Source organism: Thermobia domestica, chromosome 2 (genome assembly GCF_964235325.1).
Source record: "Thermobia domestica chromosome 2, izTheDome1.hap1.1, whole genome shotgun sequence".
Lineage (NCBI taxonomy): Eukaryota > Metazoa > Arthropoda > Insecta > Zygentoma > Lepismatidae > Thermobia > Thermobia domestica.
In genome coordinates, this window is record NC_137455.1 from 379,330,087 (window position 1) to 379,351,139 (window position 21,053).

The 21,053-nt window shown below is 35.7% G+C and overlaps 1 protein-coding gene and 1 long non-coding RNA gene across 3 annotated transcripts in view; one reads left to right on the top strand and one right to left on the bottom strand.

Moving 5' to 3' along the window:
• The window catches only part of LOC145678867 (uncharacterized), a 541,133-nt gene that overhangs the window by 387,115 nt on the left and 132,965 nt on the right, over positions 1-21,053 (top strand). For both annotated transcript variants that reach the window (XR_014130459.1, XR_014130458.1), the window contains exon 4: positions 11,493-15,075. This is a non-coding gene — a long non-coding RNA (uncharacterized LOC145678867). The remainder of the gene's footprint in view (positions 1-11,492; positions 15,076-21,053) is intronic.
• The window catches only part of LOC145678863 (homeotic protein ultrabithorax-like), a 755,760-nt gene that overhangs the window by 122,477 nt on the left and 612,230 nt on the right, over positions 1-21,053 (bottom strand). The window lies entirely within an intron of this gene.

Genomic DNA, 21,053 nt, shown 5'->3' on the forward strand with positions numbered 1-21,053 from the left:
CTTTGTAACAAGTTGCAATTATATATTCGTGTTTTTTTTTTTTTTTTTTTTTTTTTTTTTTTTTTTTTTTTTACAAATTTGAAGTTTAAAATGTACAAAATAATCATGCCTGTTGTGTTGTATGGTTGCGAATCTTGGTCGCTTAATCTGAGGGAAGAATGCAGACGGAAAGTATTTGAGAATATAATTCTGAGACGAATATTCGGACCCAAGAGGAACGGGAATGGGGAATGGCGGAAACTTCGTAACTATGAACTGCATAATTTATATGATTTACCAAACATTGTTAGGATCATCAAATCTAGGAGGCTAAGGTGGGCAGCTCATGTAGCCAGAATGGAAGAAAATAGGAACGCTTTCAAAGTTTTAACTGGAAATCCAACCGGAAAATGTCCCAGAGCAGATGGAACAATAATATAAAGGTGGATCTCGCAGAAATAGGAGTAGAAAGAGAAACTGGATCCAGTGACGTAACTAAGGGATAGGGTTAACAGGGTTGTGCCCCTGACGCCGGATTGAGGGGGCGCAAAACTAGGCTAATATTTATTTTCATTTTAAGGCAAGGAAAGGAGTTTTAACAAACTAAAGATAATAAAAAATTACCTCAGAAACTTAATAGGACAACAACGACTCACCAACTTTAGGATCATATCTATAGAATATAAGTTAGCTTCAAAGCTCTTTTGAGGACATTGTAAAAACCTTTGGGGCCAAAAGAGCCCGCAAAATTAAGTTTTAGTTCCAGCTTTTTGTGTTTTCATTTAACTTACGTCGATTTAAGAAATTTGCAAAATGTCCGAGTATAATACGCGAGACAACAGTTTGACTGTTTGTCATAATTAAATATTCTATTCTAAAACAACAGGGTGTTGATTAATTCTACACATATGCACATCCCGGTATAACACCAAAAACATTGTGATTTGCAGTTATTATGATAAGACTATAAGAACATATCAAGCATGCCACTCTCAGATTATTTAGCAATCCAATACTAGTTGGTTTCGTGTTTTACCTTCTACTAAAAATTAAATCATGTACTGCAATTTTGAAATTAAGCTTAACCTCTTGAAGCAAAAATGCAATACGAGAATTACTATGCGATGCCAATATCAGGTATGGCGGGGAACGTTTTGGTTTGGTTGGTCAGGCAGTGGACGCTCTAAGGCGAGTTCTTGTCCCGGGTGACAACTAGCCTATAGATATACCACACTGACTTGACACCTAGTCTTCCGTTCCAAGCGCTGCTATAGGCTGGAGGAATTCCACTGTCTTTCGCTAAAGCTCTCTCGCTTAGCAAGAGCTGAATCCTTATTGGTTCAACGGGTGGGTGAGAGTTTTAGTTCGCATTTTTGCCACGGCTCAAGACGTTTTGGCAGCACCATAGTTGCACCGCTGACTGGGTCCAGTTGGCTAAAGACAGAAGTCGAAATAGAGCTTTTGTGATCGCGGCATTGAAGCTCCGGGTTCCATAGGCTATAGAGTTAGTTACTTTTACCCTTTATTACAGTTAAATTATTTGGACAAGTATTGTAATCTAAATTAAAATATTGTACCAAGCAAAGCTTCACAGAGCTAATTTTAAAATGTAAAACCAACTAATAATATTTCAGTGAGGAAATAATTTTGTTTTGCAAGAATTGCATATATTCAACCAAACACCATGTAAAGTAAAAACTGTTAGGTGAAACACTATGAAATGTATGCAGGATAACATACAATGGTTGATAACACAGTGAAAGATAACTCACAGTGTTTAGTGAATCACTATGCAAGGTGACACAAAGCGTTAAAACCTAACGCATGGTTTTAAGATAACGCACTCAGTGTTTAAAGATAACACTCAATGTTTGGTGACTATTTGGGGTGTTAAAATTGACGGAACGTAGTGTAAGTTAACACGACACGGTGTAAGGTAACACACATAACTAAGATAGCACATAATGTTTAGTGAAACATTGTGTAAAGTAACACACAGTATTGGGTAAAACAATGTGTTAATGAAACACTATGAAAGGCAATACTTAGTGTTTGAATCTACATGTAATATAAGCTTGTGTAACGTAGCACACAGTCTTTTGAAGATAGCACATAATGTCCGGAGCAACACGATGTAACACGGTGTAGGGTAAAACCACAGTGGTTGGTAAAGCACGGTGTAAAGTAACACATGTAAGTAAGATAATACATGATGTTTGATGAAACATTGTGTAAAATAACACACAGTAACACAGGTGTCACCAAGGGTCATTACGGCTTAAATTACCGTATATCATAATAAACTATCATAAGGTTATCAAGCTTGAACTGGACCACGCAAGCGGTTCCGAATGCGTCCACCGGGAATCGAAGCCGGGTTTCCCGCGCCGGGGTCCTCGATTAGTGTTTTAACTACTAATGATTCAAAATATAATTTTAAAAGCGCAAATCTTTATTTTGCATCATACAATAAATTTAAAGTTTTAGTTGTTATATATATAACAAGTAACAAGTACTGCACGAAACGAGCGCCTCCCTTGCTATTAAATTAAGTACTGAAAAAGCGCTTGAGTATCAATTATAACACTTGTTCTCGCAGGTGATATTTTCCGACTGTAGTGTTCATCCGAGGAGGAGAAGGGCTGTGTACTATTAGTTATGATATACAGTGATATGGGGTGTGTGTATACATATCACAGAAAAAAATACACACAACCCTTTCGTATCTTAGTTGTATGTATAGCCAGAAGCGACAGAGGTGCTCTTTTAAAAAATAAAATTTAAAAAAGAGCTATTTGTTAGTGTTGAGAACCTCATGGCTGCCATGTTTAGTGACAATCTCTACTTCTTCAACTCATATGTGAATTAGTTCGCATATAAGTGTGCGTGTGTGTGTGTGTATGTACATGTGTGAGTGTATGGCGCTCCATAACATGTGGAGCGTTATTACCCGCCCATAGCTCAAAAGGTTTTCTTCCTCCAGATAGAATACATGCGCGTGTGAAACACACAGAATGTAATGGACTATGTTAATTCGACAACATAAATTGTGCCGCGGATTAATAGCTGCCAGGATTTAGAGTTTTAGGGCCGTGGTCACCCGTCACACACTATGGCGGTTGTTGGTGATGCATTAAAACACACATATATATAGGACACAAAGAGTTTAGAGGGAGGGGAAAGAACTATCTGTCCTGTTGGTTTTGCTTCATGAAAAGGGGATTTCTATTAAACTTTTTTTTTTTTTTTTTTTTTTTTTTTTTTAAAGAATGAAAGAGTAAAAGTTAAATTCCGAAGGTAAAAACTCTTTGTTTACAACGTAAAGCCATAGCTCTGAAGCAATACAATACAGATTGCTTTCACCCATACACGATCTATTGAGTTTAATTTATTAACATTCAATTTTATTTATGACAAGATAATGACAATTCTAGAATTTTCGATTACTTTACCACAGTGGTTCTCAACCTAATTCCTATCACGATCCCCATTCTAGCATATCCTCTTGCGAGCGACTCCCTTATAATTTCTGGTTCGTAATAAGCTTGTGTGGGATTTTTAACATACCTATTGCAAAGACCCCATGATATCCATCTATTTCTATAAACAGTAAATTCCATTTTCTGTATACAAGTGGATACAGTAGCTTGCTTAAAAGCGAATGGATTAAAACTAAATTTGGTCAGTTCATTCATATTACAAATATCGAATCCGATCCAACATACTGTTTCAAAATGGAGGCAGTTTGAAAATTTTAAAATTACATAGCTCCCTTAATTTTGGGTCATATTATAAAAAAATAAAGCGATTTCTAATTTTGTTTAAAAAACTTGACCAATTGTTAAAAAAAAGTTATTGATTATTTTAAATGACCTGATAATATGCGTCATGAAGATTGAACCGGATTTTGTAGCACTAGAGAAATCACACCATGCTCAGGTATATCATAAGCTTTCAATTTTAATTGTATTTCAATATGCAGGTTTTGTTGTATTTGTAGTTTTCTGGTATTTCAATATGTAGTTCTTATTAGTTTCATGTCATACCTTCTGCACCTGTTGAAAAAGTTTACTAGACCTATTTATTATTGTTCTTAGTAGTATGTACAAAAATAAAAATATGCCTATCAGAACACAATACAAACAGTATTTAATTTTTTTCCGGTATTACATTCTAATTCTATTTATCTCTTTATTATTATTCTAACAGAAAAAGAAATACTATATATTTTAAAGTATCCTAGATATTTGAAAGTCGGTCCCGACGCACTTGCATGTATTTAGTTTTCTCTGCATTTACTTCTAAACCCATGTCCCTGCAAGCGTTTAATAAGATCTCTGCATTTCTTTCTATTGTTCTCCTATCATCCCCTATTAAATTTACATCATCAGCATATGCCATAACCTGGTAAATACCATTCAATTCTAGGCCCTGGTTGTTATCTTTGATTTTCCTTATGGCGTATTCAAGGACAAAGCTGAATTTTAATGGCGACAAGGCATCTGCTTGTTTCAGGCCATTCTCGACGTGAAAGCTAGTGGACAAAAATTTTCCTACCCGGACTTTACTTTGGGATTCATTTAAATATGCCTTAATTGATCTAATTAGCATTTTTGGTATTCCAAATTCTGTATGAATGTTGTACAGTGTTTCTTTCCTAACCGAGTCGTAAGCCTTTCTAAAATCAATGAATACTTCATGTACCGGGATATTGTATTCCCACTTCTTTTCGAGTATTTGTCGAATGGTAAATATTTGGTCGATTTCGTCTAAATCCGCTCTGATAATCTCCAATCGTTTCATCTGCGTATAGGCTCAATCTTGCCAATAGAGTGTTTGAGAGGAATTGTAGTTAAATTACACGTTAAAATAACATAATTAATACTCTTAATATTAAAATAACAATTTAACTGTTCCTTACATAATTTTCAACAATGTCACAGAAGTATATACTGGTGAAGGTTGTAATTTTACTTTTAAAAAATTAACGATTTATGATGCTGCATGTACGGTACAAATAGGAAACTAATTTTTTCTTTTTAAAATAAAAAAAAATCATCGCTCAGAGCACAAATGTATCAAGTTCAATTAACATGGTTCTGACGAAAAGAGACAAAGTTTGTACGGCATGCTTAAGAGTCTTCATCCCGGCGAAATTAAAATACCGCTAATTTTACAGTAATTATGTGATATCTTCAAATAGATAAAAGATTATCGAAATGTGGAACAAGAGCGCCCTAGACAATATTATTTTACATGAGATACCGTTATCATGACTCACTTATCTGCTTTCGATTTCGAGCCATTTTAAAAATCGGCATTTATTTTCGCGTTTCTAAACAGCTGAAAACGGAAAGCCACTAGGCGACTTGTGATAACGGTACCTCACGCAAAATAATATTATCTAGGGCGCTCTTGTTCCATATTTCAATTATCTTTTATCTATTTGAAAATATCACACAATTACTGTAAAATTAGCGGTATTTTAATTTCGCCGGGATGAAAACTCTTAAGTATATAGAAAAGTTTTGACAAAAAGAGTCAAGTTTGTACGGCACGCCTAAGTATATAGAAAAGTTAACATTGTTTTTTACATTGTAAGAATTAGGTCTATTTACAATATCTGGACACAAACTTTTAAGCTCTGAAGGAAGCTACAGATAGAGATCTTAAAGATGAATTATGTACAAAGTGACCCCAAAAATGAACTTGATTCCCTTATGCACTGAATGCGCAAAAAGACAATTTTTTAAACTAGTACTTACAAATTTCGTTATATACTCTTCTGCAATTTTTGTAGTGGGCTGTACTCTTACCTGTAAGAAAGAGACAAAAATGATTAGTTTTAGGTTTATAGATATGCAGCTTATTATTATAGCATTATATAACTGTATATTATACGAGTATATAGACTAAGGATGTTATAAAATAGAGGATCTGCCCAAACAAAATCGTGAAGCCATACGTCATAGCTTCGGCACACCTACTCTGCCCACTCCGCGCCACTAAGATCGCAATGTTTCGAGCCAACAATCATGGCGGAAAGGAGAGTAGCCAATCAGACGTGTCAGACGATGCTCGGTTGTTTTTTTGGCTTCATTGACTTCATATGATGAAGATACGTATTTGCAGATCCTCTATTTATAACATCCTTGATATAGACCCTACATACATACAAAATTTTATAAATGAAAACGCTTAGAGATAGTTAAGCTTACTCCCTGATATTGCTTTTAAAATTCCCAATCAACAAGATTTCATTTAGAACGTAACAAGACAACAGCACATAACGTTTTTTCTTTCTTTTTTCCTTTTTTTAATTTTAAGTAAAACCAAGTAGACAAGAGAATCTCATCTCTTGTTTTGAAACCAACACTAACCAAAACCAAGAGGAAATTTGGTATGAAAGGTTCCATCACATTTATGAAGGCAATGAAGATTTTAGAGCATATTGTCGATAAAGTTTAATTTTTAAACGACTTTTTTGTAGTACTTTTAAAAATTACAGTTAACTAGTGGCAAGTGTACTGTTTAAACAATTGCTATTTTACAATAAATCGTTGCCAAAAGTGTTAAATTGTTGTTAAATACCAATGAACGCTGACCAAGTATTGTCGTAGGTTTATGGATATTTGTCTTGAAATATAATACAAACAATATAGTTGACATTATAATGATTATTAGTATTAGTATTAGTATTGTATTAGTTTTAGATTTGTATTAGTATCGGACAATGAATGAGCAAATGGCAATAACATAATTTTCATTGTTTCCAGAATAGGTAAGATTGCAACGGCTGTTGTACAGAGGATTAGAAGAAATCTGGTGCAACATTTCAGAAAGTGTGTTGACAATGATTCAACCATGTCACTATTCCTGCTGTAATGTAGGGAAATGCTATTCAATTCTCACGGTTATTCCGAATTTTATCATTTTCTGCCCGTATACTGTAGGTAGGAGTTCTTTATATATAAATATATATATATATATATATATATATATATATATATATATATATATATATATATAAGGAATGGTCAGAAAAAATATCACAAAATCTTTGTTAAATTACATAGAAACGTATCGTGAAGGATAAAGTTGGTACTACTATAGTGACCGCGACGAGTCGTGAAGCTGGGCTCTACATGAATCAAAGAAATGGTTTCCCTCATATGTGATGTATCGGGAGAATTCGGTATGATTCGTGGAGCTGCTTTCCGAACGCACACTTCGGGAAAAATGAAACAGCAGACGTGCACCACCAACGTTGCCAAAATTATAAAGACATGGCAAAAGAAACAACAACAACAAAAAAAAAAAAAAAAACAGCCTCTTAAAGAACTATAATATAAACACTAACAATTATTTGAATTAAATTTAAACAATAATGATAGCAAAAAATGAAACAACAATAACAACAAATTGGAATTGAGAGCGTCAATCCGACAACATTGCAGCCTCAGAAGATGTTCTCCATATAGCGCGAGAGACGATATTGGCAAAATTTCATGTGTGGGTGCTGACGACAGGGACATACCCTCGAATTCTATTGGATGCTGAAATCGATAAATCAAGGTCAAGCTTCACGACTCCTCGCGATCACTATAATAATAATAATTGATATTAGAAATTCGACCATTAACAGTAACGATGCTTTACTTTAATACAGTATCAATTGCATTTGCTTGATTGTAACATAACAATTATTTTATGCCAGCGTTTCATTGTAATTTTACAGTCGTATAAGAGAGGAGAAGGAGAATAAGGTTCGAGAAAAGTAATGTGGCGCCTAAGATTCAAAATTAATGTAAGAGATTCCTCTGGTTTCATGTTTCTTTGGGAATGTCTTGTGGGTCACCTCATGGAACAAACCACATCATCTTTACAATGTTGCACTCTACCCTCCCAACATACGCACTTTCGAAAAAGGAACTTTTTACTCACCTGCACAATTTAGTTCTGCTAAAACCAAAGAAGCAAAAGAAATTGAGAAATGAGCCCAAAATGGCGTATTATTCATGGAAGTAATTACACGTCGAGAGAGCTCCTGTGGGATTCTTACTTCCCAAATATAATTAATTGTCAAGGTTAACAAAATACCAACAGGTGAATTATTATACCTCCTATGAAAAAAGAAAGAAAAAAAGAGAGAAAGAACAAAGGGAAGAAAAACCAGAATTATTAAGCCTGACAAATCAGTTTTGTTAAACATTGTGAACTTCGGTAGACATCCAAACTATAGGGTTACTCTACAATATTCTCAACAAAAGTGATAGAATTACCAGTTTCAGTTTCGATAGCCGAGTAAGTACAGGAATGCCCACAGAATTTTTCGTCCTAGTAGGATTTTTTTGCCGCAGGATTTTTCGACAATCTACTACGGAGTTTCCCGTTTCCTCCCACTTTCTTTATCCCACCATTTCATTCATATCTCATCATTCCTCTCTCGTTTAGCCAAGCCGGCTTAACTTAAAGATTTCATTTAATTTTACTTTTTTTTTTTTTTTTAATTTAGAAAATATTTCTTGTGCACGAAATCTTACTTTTAATTATAATTTCACTTCAATTCCAGGAGAGGCCCCGACCTCCTCCTTCCCCGCCTTGTTGAGGGCGTCCATGCGTTTGATCATGATAGTCGGCTATATAAGTAACAGGTAACAGAGATACATTAACAGTTAGTTTCCTATTCCTATTATATTAATCTAACCGTAATTTAATATCTGTTTGAAAAAAAATGAAGTGAAATCTTGAAATTTTATGTCCCACGGTTATGAAACACACGGTGGTGATGAGAAATGAATGAAATAAGTTTTGAGGAAACGAGAGAGCCCCGAGCCCCCCCCCCCCACACACACACGGTATTTGTCCACCACAAAGCTCACTTGGCGCGTGCTGAGATCAAACCAAGAACACCATGCACCAGATGTGAACGCTCTACCACTGAGCCACTGTGGCCAAACCTATTTCAAAAATGAATTCATTGTTCATTACTATCGTCTTCACTTCATAAGATAGTATGACAATTTTGACTGTATGATTTATTGCTATTGCTACACTGATTATTTATGTATTCCACCGGGAAAGAGAATCTATTCTTGTCCTCTAAGCTTATTAGGATGTGTCGATGCACACTTGTTACATTCGCAGACATGCATCACAAGTGCTGACTCATCGAACGACAGAATTTTTTCTTGCATTCGACTGCGAATAACCTACACTTCAGTACTTATTTTTGGCTACCTTTGTTAATTTCCATGGATGGAAACACTGTTGCAAAAAAATTTTTGCATGCAGAATATATGGCGAAGTGCATTGTGTTGGGTTGGGCGGGGTAATAATAAACTAGTAAAACGTTTCTCTGTAATGCGTTTTGCATAATTTATATCCACACGAGGACGCCACCAGTATAGGGTAAGAAGAGGGTGGGGTGTGGATATACAGTACTGTTGGCCTCTCCGAGTGACCGGAAAACTATAAATAAAAATGCTATAATGTTATGTAATATTACATCTTTAATCCTTAGAATATTTTTCAAACGTAATTTATCATAGAATTAGTTGTTTTAAAACGCAAAATAATCATCGGGTGGCTTAAAATGGTACGAATAAAGAGCAATGTGGTAGTAAGAGTAATCACTCGTCCGTAGCCTAATGGAATTCAGTTTACGACGGTGTGAGACAGTCCTTAGTTCGAGTCCCAACTTGAGTACTTTTTCTATACTATAAGTCTATATATCATACATGTCCGTGGTCGCGAGTCCAATGCTCATGAATTTGGAACACGTAATAAAACGAACTCGAACTCAACAATGAGCAGGAGTACCACCTGCCAATGCAGGTCTCCTTGATATTTAAGACCAGTGTTAATCATGACACACGAGGAATAATGTTCTTATTTCGTAAGGTGTCTCTGTCTCGTCTCATCTCATTCTGAAAGAATTCTTTCCAGTTTCGTCTCGATACTCGAAAAACTCTTTTTTAGTCCCGACTCGATTCTCTAAGAATTCTTTTTAGTCTCGTCTCGATTCTCAAAGAATGCTTTTAGTCTCGTCTCGCTTCTCAAAGAATGTTTTTAGTCTCGTCTCGATTCTCAAAGAATGTTTTTACTCTCGTCTCGATTCTCGAAGAATGTTTTTAGTCTCGTTTCGATTCTCGAAGAATGCTTTTTAGTCTCATATCGATTCTCGAAGAATGCTTTTAGTCTCGTCTCAACTCTCAATTCTAGAAGAATTCTTTCCACTCTAGTCTCTATTTTCAAAGTATTCTTTCTAGTCTCGTCTCGATTCTCGAAGAATGATTTTTAATCTCGTCCCAATTCTCAATTCTAGAAGAATTCTTTTCAGTCTCGTCTCGATTGTCGAAGAATACTTTTTGGTCTCGTATGATTCTCGAAGAATGCTTTTTAGTCTCGTCTCAACTCTCAATTCTAGAAGAATTCTTTTCAGTCTCGTCTCGATTTTCAGGGTATTCTTTCTAGTCTCGTCTCGATTCTCGAAGAATGCTGTTTAGTCTCGTATCGATTCTAGAAGAATGCTTTTTAATCTCGTGTCGATTCTAGAAGAATGTTTTTTAGTCTCGTCTCGATTCTCGAAGAATGCTTTTTAATCTCGTCTCGATTCTCGGAAATTTTTTCTCGTCTCGTCTTGCTTTAGAAATTTATGCTCTGATTTTATTTTTAAATTTGATCTAGAAGTTATCAGAATCTTTGCGTATGATGAGAGGTCAACGTAGGATGTAACATAACAATATTTAAATCGTATTTATAATAGGAATATATTGTGTAAAGACTTACGTATATTTAAAGGTTGATATTCGTAAATGCTCTTTATTATGTTCGCACAATGACTTTATCAATTTACACTTTTGATGCTATCAATCATGTAACACCGAAACATTTTGTGAGTTCTGAAACTTGGATGAACTAGTGTTGCTCACGACACCCAAGAAATTTCTCCTCTCTTCTCCAATTTTAGGATGCACTTCTCGTCACGTTTTCGACACGAGAATCGAGGGCATATGACAAATTTCTCGTCGTTGAGCAACACTAATTAGTCAGATTGAATATTCACAAGATATACAACAAGTACCAATCAACTGAGAAGCAGGAATTCTAAATCGCTAAGTATTCCGAATTGATAGTGGTTGAAGGGAAAGAATGAACTTCCATTTTACGAAAATATAAACCAAAGTTTTTTTTTTTTTAAATAGCAAAATCACATTTTCTACCATATTTTTAATTAAAAATGAAACAATTGGAAGATCACAGAGTACATCACGACATGGAGTTTTCTTTGCTTTTTGGTTAACCAAACTCCTTAACAAGGCAAACTTTACCAAGTCTAGGCTTAAATATACGGTTGACCCATAAGTCCTGACGATTTTTAAAGTGTAACTATTGCGTGAGAATTGAAATGTTTTGCAATGCATTTTATGGTATTCGATAGAGAATTATGTGCCCTACAGAATAGTGTGTTTAATTTTTTAAAATTCTAATATACTTTTTGTTCTTTTCAGGTGATTAAAATGGAGTGTCTAGTTCGACATATTCTGCTTTTTGCGTTTAATCAAGGTGCCAAAATCACAGAAGCTAATCAAGAAATTTCTGTAGCATATGGCAACGAAGTGATGCCTCGGAGGACGGTTCAAAATTCGTTCAAGTGATTCAAAGACTCCAATTTCGCCCTCAAAGACGTCCATCGCACCGGCTGCTCCGTTCAGTTCGAAGAGGAGTGACTGAATCAGCTTATTTACGACGATCCATGCCAAACGACAAAGGAATTGGCAGAGATCATAAAATGCTCTAACAGTATCATAGAGGGTCACCTTCACTCGATGTTAAGCATTGTAGACAAGTAAAACTCAAAAAACGACAGAACTTATGGGACAACCCTGTATATTATTTTACCATGAGATATATTTTAAGATTAAGGACACCGTAGCTTAGTGGTTAGAGCGTTGGATTCATGTCCGCGTGGTCCCGGGTTCGATTCCCTGTTAGTGCTTCGCTATTTTCGGTGTCCAGAGTCGTGAGGAAAACTGGGAAGTCACGTGAATAAAAGACGTGACGGCCACTAGGTCTACAAAGCTCACGATACACCGGTTAGCGATAGGGCAATGCGATGAGCTGACCACGCTCTCGTCGTAGCGATTGGTGGACGTAGTTCCACCAATCGTTGACAGATGACGTAGAGCGGTTCAGGCCCACAAATTGGGCCCTAACGCCTAGTAGTCTGGTTTTCATATTTTAAGATGAATGTTTATAATATAAAATATTTATTCAGATTTCTTGAATAGAAAGGCATTTAATTTCATATAAGCATTGTATTTTACATAGATATTAGCATTTTGTATCCTGAGCATCATACTATCCCGCTAATCGCATAAACACTGCGGGTAATTCTACCTATCAAGGATGGTATGCATAATGAGTCTCATAGAAATACATGCGAAATCGATATTTGTTTGCTATATCTTGCAATGAAATAGGTAGATCACGTACACCAGCTAATACGATTTCTTATTTTTGACCCTGTATACCCTGGCAAAAATTGATGATGATCCGTCATGTTCTTCCAAAAAAATTTGTGTCTCTCAGACAGACACACGAACAGCGAAGTAAGTATAAAAACGAGTAATTCAAACTCTTTATAAGGAGTAATATGAACCCTGCACAAATCCTTGCTATCTACTAAAAACTATTCATATGGATGTACTTAAATGAAGGATTAATTTGGATAAAGTTTCATGTAAGAAATTTCAAATTTTACACCATAGATTTTTCTCTTCAGTTTATGTCTGTAATGTAGATTGTATGTGGGAACCTTCATGCTCATAGAAATTTTAATGGGTATAATCTGTAAATACAAGACAAAAAAAATAAATAAAATAAAATAAAATAAAATAAAATAAAATAAAATAAAAGTAAAAAAAATAAATAAAAATAAAAATAAAAATCTGCAAAATTTCAAATTTGTTACAAAAACCGTTTTCGAAATTAAACCTTCGAACATATACAATGCACGTTTGGAGTAAAATTACAACAAACTACTGAAAAATTTGCCGTAGTCACATTATTGTCAAATTTCAGTATTACTTGGAATAGAGATAACATTAAAAAATAACAAATCATCGTAATTATTTTAACAACAATGCTTATTACTTACATGAGCCGTATTCCTCATCCTACGCTATATTGTCATTTAACAATGAGGCTATGACTGCATTTATTCTGTATGGAGGGTAAACATGAACATTACGTAAAAGTGATGAAAAACGACTGGAACCCTTCAAAATGTGAGTGTGGAGAAGAATGGAAAGAATTTACTTTGGTCGAGCGGAAAACGAATGGGAGGGTGTTAGAAATGGTGAGGGATAAAAGGAATACTTTGAGATATTATTAAGAAGATGAATAGAAACTGGTTGGGACATTGCCTGAAAAGAAATTGTATCATGAGGGACGTGCTAGACGATATGGTAGCAAGAAAGAGAGGGAGAGGGCGAAGAAGGCTACAATTAGTGGATGATATAAAAACAGAAAGATCATCCGTGAAAACGAAGAGGTTAGCGGAGAACCGTGGAGCATGGAAATTTCTCAGTTTCTGTAAGTGACCTGCCAATAAGGGCAAGATACCTATGATAATGATGGTTATTATGACAGCATATTTGCCAGTAGGACGTTGTAATTTTAACCAAATTCTTAGCCTCTAATACATGAATTGTTTTCCGAAACTGGACAATATATTTATACTTGGATTGCTTCTTTATGGTAGAAAATCAATCATGTGACGCTGATTGCATATTCATTGCACAACGCGTAAAAACAATACAGTATCGAGCACAACAAGTACCTTGTGCAATAGCTACTTTGGACTCGATCATGTTACCTTCCTAATTCGAAAGCCCTCCCCTTGTACTTAACCACTACTGCCAGATATCGTTTGGCGCAATTGCACTCGCTTCAAGCGTATAAACATTAATTTCAGAGGGGGAAAAGCCTGCACCAGCTGCTCTTCACCATTGATTGGCCCATATATCGCCCGAGCGCTGACGTTTTGTGTGATTACGCCGTGGATTTTCTACCAATTCCCTCCCTCCAACACCACCCCTCACCTCCAACCATGGCCCAATACTCCAATGACATTTTCATGAATATGAAATCACTACTCACCCCCATTGTACAATCCGTTTTAACAAATGAACGTCGAAACGCGAATTTCTGAAGCCCCGCACCGAAAAAAAAAAATTACCTCACTTACTCCCCGTAAACCGCACCTCATCACCTACCCAGCCGCACCAAATAGTATGCGCCTATCAGCTTGTACATTACATATATATATAGAGAGAGAGAGAGAGAGAGAGAGAGAGAATCTATGTGAAAATTGCGTTTGGTTTAAGCTTAACTGTAAAATGATCGGTTGCGAATTTACATGACGAAACAGGTCTGAAACTAAAAATGTATGAACTATGGTTATTGTGGATCGCTCGTATATCTAGCAGACATGCAAATAAGTGCCCCCATATAAAATACCTACTTAGTTTTGCTGACAATCTCTGCTATATTTTATCTCCATACTAAATCCAGTCTAAATACGAGATTTATTTATTTCAAGTTAGACTTTATTAATATGCTATGATTTGGAGTGCGTTAATTTTTCACTGGTTACGTATATTTTTAAAAAAAATAATTTCATTTCTATTTGCCATAGATGGGTCATGGAAGGTGAGACCTTCTCTTTGGGCAGTATTGTGAGGAGATTTATAGGATAATTAGATGACTAAAGGGTCCAAGATAATAGTTACAATATTCTACTTTGCGTTCTTTATTATCAGCAGCATCGATTTTTGTATAACTTGGTGTGTGTACTTGTGGAGGGGGAAAGGAGTTCAGATGTATGTATTTCGTTGTCATATATTTAAACAAAGAAACAAGTAAAAATATTCAGATTCTGGGAGGACCAAGGAAACCTCGGAGCGATCCCCTTTGTTGTATATTAAAACAGTATATTTCTGTTGCTAATTTTAGTATTCATTTCAGATTGACAGCAGCCAAGAATGACCTAATCCGTTCTGTTTCGAAGTGTGGCAGACTGTTGCGCAGGTACAGAGATAATAGGGCAATGTTCACAGATCTCGTGCTTTAAGAGGCCTCATCACTGCGAAATTAAAATACAGCTAATTTTACAGTAATTATGTGATATCTTTAAATAGATAAAATATAATCGATAAGTGGAACAAGACCTCCCTGGGCAATATTATTTTGCGTGAGATACCGTTATCATGACTCATTTATCTGCTTTCGATTTCCAGCCATATTGAAAATCGGCATTTATTTTCGCGTTTTTAAATAACTGCAAGCGGAAAGCTACTAGGTGGCTCGTGATAACGGTACCTCATGTAAAATAACATCGTCTAGGGAGGTCTTGATCCACTTTTCGATCATCGTTTATCTATTTGAAAATATCATATAATTAAAGTAAAATTAGCGGTATTTTAAATTTGCAGTGATAGGGACTCTTAAAGCATAATGACTAGAATAGTGTAAAAAAAATCCTTGAATGATATACGCCGATGTTTTTTTTTTTTTTTTTTTAAGATTGTGTTTTCTTTGTAAGTACTATAATTTCATTGCTTCATTTCAGATGAACGTTTAATTGAAATACTATTCGAATTGTTTCGACAAGTAGAATAATAGTGTATATCGTTTACAGTATTTTCCATTATATGCTATGAGAATCAACAACAGTCGAGTGAGTGCTCTGGAGTTCCTTGGCCAATTCTTCAACGTTGTGATGCTGATTTCTGCAAACGCTCTCTCAGGGCATTACTATCCATGTACCTCTTGGAGACAAAAAATCTGAAGAACAACTTACTTGATGAGTGACCATCAATTTTAGCCAGAGTGTAGAGAGTTGAAAGATAGGGTTCGAGTATGTTGGTAATATTTAAACCGCTTCTGGTTTTAACGTTGATCGCTATTGGTGTAAAAAACGGTAATAGATAGCAAGAAGCAGCTTTCTACTATCAATTAAGTGTCCCCAAAACATGTTAACATCTGTATACTCTACTCTCACTACTAAAACCGTATAAATGGTAAAAGTCTAAAAGTCAATTACTATTTTCGGGCTCAATGTTAATTGATATATTACCACGTCATACAAACCAAACTCTTTTCCGCGGTTACTTGTTCATTGAATTGGTTACATAAAATATAGGGGAAGGGGTTCAGTTCAAATTTTGTTGCTATTTTCTCTTCATTGCTAAAATCTACTTTAGAAACTGAGTACAGCACGTTCTAAGAATCGTTTTGTTTTTACATACATTGTACGTACATTCACACATGTGCATTCCACATAAAAAACAAGTTCTTTTTAAAAAACATGTTGCTTTTTATTTATTACTCTACGTGGGAAATAATGGATGACGTATGAGCTAAATGAAATGATTGTCTTGTGGTGAAGAGATAGGCTACAGCCACGAGTGAATAGTGAATCGCTTCTCTACAAAGACATGGCAACACCGCACAGCCCTCTCATTTGCTAACAACATCAAAAGAGAACTCGAAGCTCCGCCATCAAAACGGCATAAACGCTCTCCCGTAGTATAGTTAGTGCCGAAAACATCTAGAAAAAGTGCCATTTTAAAGTTTAAAACTAAAGGATCTAAGACAGATACTCGCAAACATTATCGTGAATTGAACATAAAATCCTCATCCAAAAAGTAAACAAATGTCAGCATGTGAAGAAAGTATTCCATCTCGTTTCACAATACAAACTGTTGAAAGAAGTTGACTTAATATTCTCAGAAGCCGTCAACTGAAGCTTCTGGCATCGACATCAGAAGAAGGAATTGGGAAAGTCAGCAAGAACTGATGGACAAATTTACTGCCTGTGTGAACTTTAAGCACCGTAGTAAATTCGAATAATTCTACTGTCCAATGTAAAACTTCTTTCATTAAAATAATCAATTAGTGTTAACATGAAAACGGAAATTTGTTTGTAACGAATTGTTATCTTAAATCTTCCACGCTTATGCCCTTTATACCAAAAGAGACACAGGCAGATGATTAACGAAAGCGATTGTGGGAAAATTAATGCAATAAAAAGATGGGAGGAAACAGAAGAGACCCAAGAAAACCCATGGACACGATGTTGTGCATTGCAAACTCACATTAGTCTGGGGTCAAACCATGAACCATATTATTATTATTATTATTATTATTATTATTATTATTATTATTATTATTATTATTATTATTATTATTATTATTATTATTATTATTATTATTATTATTATTAAAGTATACTGCCTTTTCTGGGACTAATGAGTTATATATATATATATATATATAGGTTTGGCCCTGGAAATGTTTTTTCCAAGACCTTCAGCTTCCTTTTTTAACTCTCAATATTTTCTTCTATTTTTCAAATAATCAATCAGTTGTGTTCTTTTTCTTCCTTTCCCTCACTTTCCTTCCATCTTTCCTTTTATGGCAGTATGAAGAAGACAACTTCTTCGCAAGATGTGTCCAATCCAATTGGCCTTCCTATTCCTACGAAGGATGCTAGCTAGAAGCGTCCTCTTCTCTCCTATCCGTACTAGAGGTGAGCCCTCCTAATTAGGATTAGGATTAGTATTAGAATTTAGAGTTCTGGGCTTTCGGCATCTATGGCCATTTAGTCCGTCAGGTATGAGGGACGATGTCCCTCGGCGATCACACTCTCCAGGGAAAGGGAAGGAAGAAAGGATTGGGGAAGGAAGCAAGCGGCCTGGGACCTATAAGTTAGGTACCACCCCGGCATTTGTCTGGTGTGAATACCACATTGCCACGTTAAATGAACCTTGTAGCTGTCATTAAAAAAAAAACCTTGCAACCCGATCTTTCTATTTACTTTTTACATGTTACAACTTCTTGAAGATAAGAAAGGTTTCTCCACACTTACAGCACTGCACTCTCGTGAACAAACAGTGAACCTCATTAAAAACGTGTATTTTGGAGCACTTCCCCTCCCTGCCCAAAAGAAAATGAAATGAAATGAAATCCTTGAGGTTTACGTCCTATGGTTATGCCGGTTAGGCTAAAGGAGACGTGATTATGAGAAATGAATGAAATGATGGAATAAAGAAAGTGGAAGGAAACGGGAGAACCCGAGAAAACCCACGCACACGGTGTTTGTCCACCACAAAGTTCACTTGGCGGAACAGGGTTTGAACCCTGGACCCCATGCACCAGAGGTGAACGCTCTACCACTGAGCCACCGCGGCCCCCTCCTTGCCCAAAAGAATCTGTTGTTTCGGAAGCGGCGAAACTGGTTTTTCCTTTATGTCAGCGACAGGGCGATAACAGGTAGCAAGCAAGACATCCCAAAAAGTTGCACATCGTTCAACTCCTTGCAAGATGGAAAAAATGTTTTATGACCCTTTCAAGACTATGTGTACACGGTGAAATATGGTAGGGTTTCAAGATTATTTTTTTTTTTTTTTATGACAGCTACAAGTTCTTCTAACGTGACAATGTGGCTTAAGGAAAATCTCATACAGGATGGCTGGTCTGAAAAAGCTTTTTACACTTTTTCGACCGAGTGCCCCCACCGGGAATCGGACCCAGGACCGCTCGCAACGGAGGCGAGACTACGCTAAGCGGAGCCACCCTCCTAACTAGCACTCTTTCAGTTTAGTGTCCCATGATCATGCTCTTTAAAATAAGGGAGCCGGATGATGATTAAGGCAAATCAATGATGACCGAAGGATTGGTGGAACGAGCATGTGGGAGGGACCGGGAGTACTCTGAGAAAACTCACGAACACAATGTAATTAGTGTTATTAAATATTTCTACTAGGAAGTTATTTTTCGCCCACCCTGTAACGACCAGCATAAAAGTTCACAAATAATGCTAATGGAAACCAATGCACTGGCCACGGATTATCTTGGAGATCATGCGCGATCTGACGTGTAGCTCCAGCGAATATGGTTTAAAGTATAAGCAAAGAAAAGTGTTGTTTGTTTATGGGATTCGGTTGCAAAATGAACAATACTGCGCATGTCAATGAGTGGAAAGGAAAACACCAGTCTAATTACTACATTAATGGCCCATAAAACAAAGCGGTGGAGATTTCAATTGTCGCATTGACGTCGTTACACAGCGTAATAGACGGTTCACTCCAAAACATAAATCACGCTGGCCACCATTTCATTCAATAGATACCAAAAATATTACACTAATTTTTTTCCTTTTCTTTCTTCATTCAATTTTCGGTTGTTGTCTTTTTTTTTTTTTTTTTTTATCCTTATGATGTATATTTCTGTATCTCAATTATGAATATACAGTGAGTGTGTATATATAGCACGTACGTCTGGTAGTTGCTAATAATGAATTTAATTGAGTATGAAATTATGCATGGCAGGAGATTATTGCTGAAAAATTATAAGCCATATGCAGTTTTTTTCTAAGTACAAAATACATACATATATACGAGATACATACCATAGATCTCAGTGATTAATGTGGGACTTTGAAATCAGTATATTTGGGAGATTAGATAAATTTTAGCATTTTTTAATTATTCTTATACAGGTCCGCGTTGACTCAGTGAAAGAGGCATTCATTTCTGGTGCATGGGGACCTTGGTTCGATTCCAGGTCGCGCCAAGTGAGCTTTGTAGTGGACAAACACCGTGTGCATGGGTTTTCTCTTTGTTCTCCTGTTTCCTCCCACTTTTTTATTCCACCATCTCATTCACTTCTCATCATCACCCTCTCGTTTAGCCTAGCCGGCATAAAAATGGGACGTAAACTTCATTTCTCGCTCTCTGTAACATTACAGAAAAGCCTCTGAACGGTATGGCCTATAGTCGAGTATACACCAGGACGAACAGACAAACAAATGGCGAAAAAGAAATTCTATAATAGTAACTCTACATCTTGTTTCTCAATTACATAAACACGAATTTTCGGCATATCACACCGATATATTCACTTTTTGTAATTAGTGGTATACATTAATAACTTTGTCCCGGTTTAATCATAGCTATTATTTGATTAATGGGAAACACACGAATTATTTTCAATATTAATTTAATAACCAAATTTAAATTTTGGCTTCAATTTGACAATCTTGTACTATAAGATAGAACTAGTATATATGTCACAGCGTTTTAATGATTTACTCATTTGCTATTAGTGTATCTAATTTAGGAGTTGAGGAAACAGTCATTGACAGACTATTGTCTCTAGCCTTACTTAAAACTTGGAGAGATGGCCCAATACCATGGCTCCCAGGCATACCCCCCCCCTTGACTTCTTCCTGTGGAGTTATGTTAAAAACAGGATTTACGTAACACCTGTCCGTGATATTGCAACATTCAATAACAGAATAAGGGTCGCAACACAGTGACTTCTGAAGTGTTGAGAAACACATGGACGGAAATTGAATATCGCATGAATATCTTCAGGGCAACTAATGGAATATATGTGGAAATTTTCTAAATCAGATAAAAGAAAAAAAACTTTTTGAGTTTTCCTATTATTTGCGCAAACCACATGCTTTTATCATTCTTAGTTTTCTTGTTATTAATGTTTGTTATCAGAAAGATACTTTATGTCCACCCTGTATATTGAATTTGAGATGAAGAATTGAGCCTCTGAAACCGAGATCTCTCCGTTGTCGAAGGGAATGCCCAACTTTAGAGCATTCACCGATATGACTAGTTCGGTGAATCGCTAGGATTTTATACAAGTAATCCAATAACGGTAGTGTTCTAGGTTCGAACCTCGGTTTCTCATTTACTATATAGTTGCTATCCCAATTGAGCATTCGGCGACACAACTGGTTTTCTTTCTTTAGCTACTTTAACCCTCAACAATCCGTCGCGAATTTGCAAAGCAATCCAATCAATATGTATTTTATTATTATTATTATTATTATTATTATTATTATTATTATTATTATTATTATTATTATTATTATTACAAATTGTCAAAAATCAAATAATTCTGGCAACATTCAAGTAAGATAATTAGATAGAGTTAGAGATTAGAAGAATACAGTAGACTCCCGAAAACTTGGGACTCGATAATCT